Consider the following 10,715-nt stretch of genomic DNA (forward strand, 5'->3'; position numbering starts at 1 on the left):
ATATATATATATATATATATATATATATATATATATATATATATATTATTTTTAAAATAAGTGAAGTACGAGCTGTTTATACATCGTTGAAATTATCGCTAACAAGTCACAGACACCTACTGTAGAAGAATCCTAAGCCCAACAACAACGTAGTATATATTTATTTTATCAATAAATATAACTAAAAGCCTTTTTTATTTTGACAATTGGCGAAGATCAGATTTTTAAATTCTGACAGTATGGCACATGGGAGCATATTTACTGTGTTGTTTTAAAAACTGTAACAAATCACTGACAAGTTATTTGTATTATATGTGTTAATTTTTACAATTTTGTAACCTTTTTGGTGGGTGTTACAAATACTTTTAAAAGAAAAGATTACTTCTACTTTTGACAAACTTCAGTGTATAGGGTGATATATTAGTACTTTTCATGCAATGTAAGTCTTTGATTTATAGCTTAAGAAGTACCTGTAATTTTTACTAAAGTATGAGTAATCACAGTATCGAGTTCATACACTTTCATAATGTATTTTTTATACCACATTCATGTTGCTCAAATGTGTTCTTTTTTAAATCTTTAATTAAAAATACTTTCAAAATTCATCCTTATTATTATTTAAACTATTCACCAAAGTTTGGAAACACTTGGTCCAACTATATTTTTCTGGACTCTGGTGACTTGGCGTGAAGTTTGAGGGGTTACAATGCTAAAAATTGAGGTTTGATAGCTGTGATAAAAACAGAAAAGATGACCCAATGTGTAACTTTATTTAAAAAACAAAACCAAAAAACACTAACATTCTCAAAAGAGAAAAAAAAAATTATTTATTTTGTACAAAGGATTGACATATAGGTGGCTTTAATAATGAATATTCTTATTTATATCAGAAAAGAGAAATATTGGAGATAAAGAGTCTTTTTAATTAATTCTGTGAAGATAAAAATTATTTGTCTGTCTGTTGTTTAACTAAACTCGTTATTTATGTTTATTTCTATTGGAAAAAACAGCACAACCAAAGAATAAAGAAAATTTTAAATGTAATGAAAGAATATATACTTAAGGAGTATTGTAGTTTAAACTCTTCAGTAGTTTCAAATCAAACATGCACCATAATGTGTGTGTGTGTGTGTGTTTATATATAAAATATGAGCACAGATTTTTTAAGGCAATATGAGCTACTGTGTGAGTGGGTGCTGGAAAATTAGGAAGTCCTGCTAAGTTAAACATCCTGGTTGGTTGAGTGGCAGGGGCGTCACTCATGGCAAAAAGATTTGAGGCTAGAGCCCCAATAAGCAGTTGCTGTTTAAAATGATTAAAACATAATTGCAATGTATCATAGTTTGTGTAAGATAGGTCCAGACACTGTGAAATTTATCTGGGGCATGAGGCCAGTGCCCAACAACATCCCTGTTCAGTGGGTTAACCTCGATGGGGCATTTTGTTTCTTATAACGCTGAGTGAATATTTACATGTTGGAGTTAGAAAGAAAGACAGGGTGACTTTAATTACTTGCTTTTTACCTCTGGTAAAAATAAAAGAAATTTTAAATATAGTCAACAGTCAGTTGGTCTACTTTATAATATCAAATCATAAATTAGGAAGTCATAATAATGCCATAATATTATTCATACACCAAAATAAATGTATGTTACTACATGGTGAGTTACAAAAAGGGATGAAAAATTCCATAAAATATTGGTTGGATCACAATAACTGTTGAAAGTAGTTAATGCCGGTGTTAGTGGCTGATAAGTAGCTATTTCTTTGTTGTAATATTAGACACGTACAAATTTATAAATATTTTTATTATGGAGTAAAGGAGTTAATCTCCATTGAAAATAACTGAATTTCATTTCAAGAATATTAATAATTCAAGTTATGCAGTTGGTCTGAATTAAAAAGTTTATACAATATAATGAGAATGGAGAAAATTAAATGTTTTAGTACTAGACACTTTTCAGTGTAACATATTCAACATTAAGCTATCTTCGATATTCAGCATGGAGAAAATCAGGAATTGACTATCTATGCATTGTGAGCTATATTTTCAGCTTTTGTTTGAACGTTTATTTTTGCCTTTTTGTACCCATGCGAGTTTTATTATTTCGTGAAAATTAGACTTACATACATCATAATAGAAAATTATCATTCATGGTTTTTGGTAAGCACAAAGCTACACAGTGGGCTATGTGTGCTGTGCACATCACAGGTACTGACTGAAACTCAGTTTTTAGTATTATAAGTCTTCAGACCTTTTGGTGATTTTTACAGTTTTATGTGACTAACTGATGAAGATTTCTTTGTGTGCGTGTGTGTTTTTTGTTCTGTAAATTAGAATCTTTGTTTTCACAATGTTGTAAGTCTTTTCAATAAGTAATAAGTCTACAGAATATGCTGTGGCTTCTGAAGTGTTAGTGTCTGAGATGGTTTTAGGAAATTTAATTGTCTTCTTGGAGGTTGCCTATATAACTGGTATTTTTTATTTCTTTATTCTGATGACCCTGCTAGTTCATTCATAGCTGTCTGTAATTTGAACTTTGAACTAGAGGAAAATTAACTAGTCGATAGCATCTATTAACTGAATAGTAGAATGAATTGTCACTTTTATAATGCATCTATTGCTGAAAGGGTAGAGTATGTAAAACTGTCTTCGACTCAAAAGCCTCCATCCCTAGTTCGAGACCACTACACCACGCTCAGGGCTAGTTGTTCAAGAAATACAATGCTGTGTGTAGAATGTTATTTTAGTTTGAGGTTTTGTAATTTACATGTGTTTCATTTAAGATTTTAAGTTGAATTTCATAATATAATTTTATACTTAGTTTGCAGGGCATAAAAACCATTGAATTATGACATTACAACGTTAAAATTAACACTGTTAACATCATACTGTAGGAGGATTTAAAATGAAAATAGGCTTTTTATTTGCACGTATAAAAGGTTTGAATTTGTTGTAATCACAGTTAAGTTGTTACCACCTTTAAGACTGATAATAAGAAAATTAAAAGATTAATAAGTAAATGTTTTATTATTGTATTGTTGTTATAATACGTTTTGTAGTCATGAAGTTACAGATCATGTTTTGTTTTCCCTTCTAGTCTATCAGTTCAAAATTAGAGTCAGTTATTCACAAATAGTTCTGTGCGTATCTTTGTACAAAAATTCTGAAACTATCAAGTAATTACCATGCTATGGAGAAACAAGTTATTACAGTGAATTTACTAATGATCATTGGGGTTTCTAGGGGAAACAGAAAAAACAACTCTTTATCTTAGTGGGAGTTGCAATGGAGAGAATTTTAAAATCTCCAAAGACTATATTTTAGATGGGGGGTGTGTGTGTTCTGCCGCCACCCTGGTGGACATTCCCTTACTAATGGAGTACTCACAAATAACCAACCATGTTTTTTTTTTACATATAATCATAATAGGAATAGGCTTGAGGGTATATTTCTGTCATACAGTGTAATATAAATAGAATATTATGAATGGTAAAGATTATAGTTGGACATGAAATTAAGTGGTACATACTGCTTAAAACTGGAAATTTGTATTGCTACTTATACAGCTCTAGAAACTAGATGTACTTCAGCAGGGTCCCCCAAAAGTGTTCTGTCTTATGAGTAAATAAAACCAAAATTAAGAGTAACAAATATTTTCATTTCTTGCCTTTCAAGTTCATATGTCATGCTGTGTAGTAGCATACAGAGTGCATGATTCTTCTCCTGATTCATGGCATGCGCACGTTTTACTGACGTCACGACAGTGCAAATTGCAAATTAAGCGTCCCTTACGTGTCGTAATTTTAGTGTCTACTGACTGACTAACTGACATACAACACACTACTGTACAGTGGTGCGAGTGGTTAAAACAGGTAACCTCTCCAGGCGGCCTTCAGCCCTCTTTCGGGAAAATAGTGGTATTATTAAGTTAGTCTGATATAGCAGTGTATTATTGTTAGACATTTCGGAGCGCACGCGAGCCTTACGAAATAAATGTTATAGAACGTTTCACTGTCAACTTAGACCTACCATGTACTGTGCTAGCATAAACCACGCCTTTCCTTCATCTAACTACATTTTTATCACTTGTAATTAGTTAGGAACTGTAATTAAATATTAGAATGTCACTACGTGTATAAAAAAGTTCTAAAGGTAGAGGGTTACGTCTGTTGATGCTCGTTTCCTAGCACACTCTTAAGTATACAATTTACTTATATTACTTTTGATAGAAGAAGCAATATGTTGTATATAGTTTACGTAGCTGTCGTAAGGAGGCTGAACAAATGGTTATAAAATAACGGCAAGCTAATTAAATCTTCGTGACAGTTAACTGTTTGTTTGATGAAATGTATTACAAGAAAAACAATTGATTATTTATATAAATTTTTGTGGCTAATGTGGGTTCTTACAATATTTAATAAGGCTTTGTCTAAAAGAAAAATAAATCATGTAAGGGCATATTTGGTTCTCCTTGAAAAGGGCACATTTACGCAGTCAAAACAAGCGTTAAGTTTTTAAGAAAGCGCCAATTAAAGATTTTTTGTATGAACAGGATTACTTAACGGTAAGTTTTACATTTTAATAGGTTAAAATTCGAGTTTCGATCTCTGTGGTGGGTACAGTGTTTGTTGCTCCTTAGTCATTCTGCAGTTTCATACTTAAACTGGTAAAACAAAGAGGCTCAAACAGTCTAGGAAATTTGTTTAACTTGTATTCTAAAGCTTAAAATTTTATTTTCATTATTGTTGTGGAGTAGTGGTAATTTTACGGACTTACAATGCTGAAATCCGGGGATCGATTCCCCGCGGTTGACAGATCTCATCTAGCCCATTGTGTAGCTTTGCTCCAATACAACAATATTATTGCCAGCAGGAAACAAGCAACAGTAAATTACTAGTTTTTTCTTTTATTATATATATATATATATATATATATATATATTCATGCACATTTTCACTAAATCATCTAAATTGAAATTTTGCTTTAAAAACTCGACCTCCCTTACAACCTCATCAGTGATTAATTAATAAAACAATAAATCGCTTTATCTTGACAGGAGGAGCCAAGAGAGACTAACTCTGGATTATTTTATTAACTACCAGATAATGCTGATGACAGGGTCGAAACTGCAGACACTTAAAGTTCATTCGTGTTTTTTTTTTTAACTCACCATATAGTAACCGAAGTTAATATCGTTGTGTGAATTGTGCCTAATTTTGTTCAATATTATATAGTGGACTAACTGTTTAATGATTATATTTGTTTGTTTTTCACCAAAGTGTGTGTGTGTATATATATATATATATTGGTCCTGGTTGTCAACTTATTGTCATAACGGATAATGTCTGTAGTAATAGCACACAAATGCGTTGGGGATATCCCATCTATTAGACAATATCCAAACGCCGATATCACTCTTGTCAGCCGTCATGGAAAATCAAAATCATCAATCAAATGAGTGTAAGAAGCTGAGCGCTTAACACCCACAACCTCTCAGCTTCCACAGTCTATAGCCAGTTGTGGGGAGGCAGTTACCCTTAAATTTCTTAAAGTAGAAATGGATTGAAATAAAGCCACCCAAATATTTCTACTAATTAAACTCCTAACCTCCCTCCCAACCTCCTCCTTTTCTCCTGAAGATTTATTCAAGTATAACATGGAAACGCGAGACAAACCCAGCTACTTGAAGTTAGTATTTCCGTCCCGGTTATACTGAATAAAATTACTAGAAAATTATTATTAGCTACTTATAAGCTAAAATAATTAACTCCCTCTATATTTTATTTATAAGATATTTTCCTTTATCGATAGTTTAGTTTTTGTATTTATTAAAAAATAAAGTAATGTAATTCTTTAATTGACTGTCTTTATAGCCGTTATCTCTCAATTTATTTTTTAATAATAAAACATTATCCATTGGTACCTTTAATTGATTGATGATTTTGACTTTCCATAATGGCTGACTAGATTGACATTGGCGTTTGTATATTGTCTGATGGATGGGATATCCCAAACGCATTTGTGTGCTATTACAACAGACATTATCCGTTATAACAATAAGTTGACAACCAGGACCGATAACGGTATTGCGATATTTAATTCATTATTGTTTTACAGTGCTGATTTAATCGCCTATAAACAATTAATGTAATCAACAGTTTACAAGCTATATATATATAAACATTTCTTTTTTTTTTCCTGCAGGAACATTTATTGCTATTAATATTTTTACAACGCACCATTTGTAAACAAAACGTGTGATTTGGAAACAATTGCTATGGTACAGCAAAGTGTTAAAATATTTCATATATATGTGTATTAATGAAAAAATCATTTATAAACGTTTGTGAGAAATGTATTATAAAACTGTTTACTAACTGCAAAACGACTAGACTTAAAGTTAATCACTGTTGTTTATAGGTTCTTTATGAACACACACTACCAAATTTACCAGTTATCGAACAACACATTGGGTGGTGTTATCGGTATATTTAGGGATAAAACTTAACCAGTTTAAGCATCGTACGCCTCCTGTGGGCATAATCGTAATTTGTTTTGTTTCTTTAATGGTTTTATAATGACAATCTTGCGTCTTACCTTTAGGGCATAGAACGTTTTAGCTGGTGGAGCATGACAAGCTTTAATAGCAAAGTGTGTGTTTGTTACTACATCACACTGAAACTATTAATCACCTTTACTATATCATTCTTTAATAGACCGATACACGACCACGTGCATAGTTATTGGGGAGCCAGTCCCCTGCTTACCTCCTTTATGCACGCCCCCAGTTTTCAGTTTAATTCTGCAACTATACTCTGTTACACGCCGCTGTAGACGAGACCTTTGGCCCAATATAACGGCACCAATAGTTTGATTAGGCCCGTAAAAAGCACGTGATCTAATTAAATGATCAGCGCTGTGATTTGATGCGTCACACTTATTAACTACTGTGCTTCGTTATATAAGGTATTTTACCTTCTTAAATACTTGCCTTTATAAACGACTTGTATTTCTAGTAAATAATAAATATGGTTTGAATTAACATTCTTTTTGTGATCTTCTAGCATGTACACACTGTATTACTTAACGTCTTGTCCCGTTTAACAAAAGGCGTGAAAAAACACGCCTCCAGTGCCGTCTTATTTCAGTGGTTTTCGTCACGAAGTCGATGTTACAACCTCAAAGGTATATAAATAAACATGGTTTTCAAACTGGGAGTATTCAACTAAACACTTAAGTTTAGTGCTCTTTCAGATATTATTTCCTTTTCGTATATCTCTTGTTATCAGTGTTCTGTTTGCCTTTTTTTTTAATTAGTCACGTAAAATATATAGATAAATTTTGTGTTTTCAATTTTTGTCATCTGTTATATTTTCTGGTCTTTCCGAATGAACGGCTATTTGCCTTCAGTTTTTACGACTCTCTCTCTTCTTATGTTTTAATTAATTAAATAAAGAGCAGAAATACATATTTTTTTAATAATTCTGTTTGTACACCATGGACCTGGCGTGGTCTTGCTGGTTGGTGTACCGGCCTGCGTAGCATAAGTACAAGGTTCGTACCATAATGTCTCTAAGCCCTTTACACACCTCAGCTGTGGGCGTGTAATAAAAGTAACAGCCAATTTTGTTATTCGGTACAAAGCTTTTGTAAAGGCAATTACTGTTGATTGGATGCCCCCATTTGTTCTGTAGCTCAAAATTGGAACGGCTGTACCTGAACCCTTAGGTGGGGGTCTTTGAAATAGCTGTTCAGTCCATATGTCGCATACAACGCCGTTTAGTTTAAAATTCACATTTCATATTAGCATACAGAAGTATATCATAGTATTATTTTTGTAAAGTGTTAAGATAAGACCGGTTTCAGAAGTTACTGTAATTCCTTACTTATACTATAATATTAAACTTTGATTATAGTATGTAACGGTTTGACCACGTTAAATGTTTTCGCATGAGAAAATGACATTATTATTTATTTAAAAAAATGTATCTCACAGACACACACACATATACATATGCGTGTGTAATACTATCTTTGAAAATAAATAATAATGCCATCTTCCCATGCATATAATTATATATATTATGCTCTGTATTATAAATTTGATCAGCAAATTTTGTTATGTTTATTAAAAATATTGTGTTCCATAAAAATTCCAGTATAAAGTTTTCTACCCATTGAATAGTGTGGTTCCAATTTATATTATTTACTTCCGTGTATCTATTTTACCCTTCATTCATGCCCCATTTTATTGTTGAAACGTCGACATAAAAATGTTTTCCAGTGCTAGTACGCGTTTTCAGAAACATCTGATAGAAAATTCACTGGTTCTGTAGTTATTATTACATTCATAATCCATGTAGTAAAAATATTATACCGTTATCAAGTGTGTGAATAGTTGAAAGTTGGTGCGCTTTATTCCAGGGCATTAGTGGTTTTAGACTACCTCCTGCAAAAAAACAGCAACAAAAATGGTAAACGTGGGGATCACGTGACCATGTGGTTTCGTTTTAATTTTTTTCAACTCTCGACGTCAGCGGTTGACGCAGCCTTGTCGCCCGGCGTAACTTTGTAGTTACTTTATACGTGGTCACCTATTTGCGGCAAGGAAGCCTGGGAAGGATCTATATAGTGTTGAGCGGGGTTCGTCTGCGTCATCAACATCGTCGGTTGTTCTTGCTGGAGTCTCTGTAGAATTAATACAAGTTATCTTGTTCTTGGTGGTTATCAATCGTTTAGTATCCGCGATCTTCTTGTTGCGGTACGCAATCATATTAGTAAGAATGCCCAATTGTGTATTCAAAAGAAGATCAGTCAACTACCACCAGAAAGTTGTTTGGATGGTGTGAAAAGAAATGTAAATACAAAGAAATGCAGGTCAGTTTATGTAATAAGCCTTAGTAGACTTAGGATGTAAAAACGCGTTATCCGAAAGGTCGATTTGTATTCGTCTGCAGACTATGCCACCACGCAGTAACTTTCTCGTGTTTACATATTCGTCGTCCATGTTTGCTGACTCTCGATTAGCAGGGAAGCTTTCATTGGCTTACTTTTGAAGTACTAGTTTTGTACGTTGTTAGTTACTTATTCAGTTATTCACTTATTAGTACCTCTTTTTGTTACTAATTAGCAGAAAATAACGAAATAAATCAAATAAAAAATATATGTTATTGAAAAATTAAAACAGAATATTAGGTTATAGACTTATTATGTGCACAACGTAATGAATTTTAAGTTTAAATACTACAGTTTTATTTGTAGGCTTAAGCTAGCTGTATTTTGAAACTTTGATCCTTACAGAATAATATTATTTGCTACCAGTACTAATAGAGCTTGACAAGTTAGAAAGATAAGTGTTTAAAAACGTGTAACTGCGACATATCCTACACAAGTGCTGAAGTCGTACTTGAAGTTCAAGTACAAAGTTCGCAGCATGAATGAAATTGTCCAAATGTGCGATAGACGGAGGGAAAGGAATGGGTGAATTACTTAAATATAATAAATGTAAACTAAACGATTTTTGGTAATTTAATTTGTTGCTAGTAACACTAACACTTAGTGCTATTAAACAGTCCGAAAATGTGTCTTCCTACTGAGTTTTAAACTTTTGTTTTTATACTAAAGTGCCAGTTTTTAAGTTCATAGATAAGGAACACTGCTGATATTGCAATAACGTCATATTTCTGGGTTTCGAAGTAGTACGTTTTTTGGACTGGACAGTGTTGAAAGTATATGTTTAAAAAAGTGGTTAAAAGAACAACCAGTTATAGTGTTTGTAAAACTCCACTTGCTCTGAACACCAAATCTGATATCAAATTTTTTTTGTGCTCACACACACACAAAATGCCAGTTGATATTGAGGGTGTATAGTGTATAGTCAGTAGGATAAGGTTAACGTTTGTAATGTTACTAATGATAAATTTTCTACCAATGCTATATTTTATATAACTGCTGTTAAAAACAATTTCCCAATGTGGCCTGGTGACAAACTCATGAATTTCATTAAGTGGAAGAAAATATTGTTTTGTATAGAACTAACTTCAGCAAATTGTGTATAGCTTCTGGTTTGAAAAAATGGGATAAAAACTTTTCAAGACATTTGTGTAATGAGCTGCTATTTTTTTCTTATGTGTGAAAATTAAGGCAATTTGTGATTATTGGGAGATTGTTCATGTCCTTGTTATGTTCAGTAAGAGAAAGTTGGAGGGGGGGGGGGACTTGAGAAAGTACAAATTTAAATGTGTGTGTATGACTGCAAATTCACAGGAGACCCTTTGATCCACTTAGATAACCCACTTGTGAATACCAGCTTAAGCTTCTCTCTTTGGATCCAAGTTTTAGTAATCCAACAAAATACAATGATTTCAAGTTAGTAACATGTGCCAAATCTTTAGACAAGCAGTTACAGAGATAAACTCAGTTTTTGCTGAATAACCCAATCTTTTTATACAGAAAAAAAAAAGATGAAGGGGATAGAATGTTCTTCAGCTTATTTGAAATGTTTTCTTGGAATATCTTATTCATTTATGAAGATATCTTAGTAAAAATGGGGAACCTGACAGGAGAAAAAGCAGTGTTCTTTTGGTGCAACTATTTGTAAAGTCTAAGAGATTGTAAAAAAAGCAGGTTTTGACAGTACTATTAACAATATTAACTAGTTTAAAGCTACCATGAAAAGCTTACTAGTTTTGGGTAGAGCAGGTGTGAAATT

The 10,715-nt window shown here is 32.5% G+C and overlaps 1 pseudogene; it reads left to right on the forward strand.

Annotated features, from left to right (window-relative positions):
* Positions 1–8,644: 8,644 nt before the first annotated feature.
* The window catches only part of LOC106466580, a 34,167-nt pseudogene continuing 32,096 nt past the window's right edge, over positions 8,645–10,715 (forward strand).

The sequence above is a fragment of the Limulus polyphemus genome, unplaced genomic scaffold (genome assembly GCF_000517525.1).
Source record: "Limulus polyphemus unplaced genomic scaffold, Limulus_polyphemus-2.1.2 Scaffold2309, whole genome shotgun sequence".
NCBI classification, from domain to species: Eukaryota; Metazoa; Arthropoda; class Merostomata; order Xiphosura; family Limulidae; genus Limulus; species Limulus polyphemus.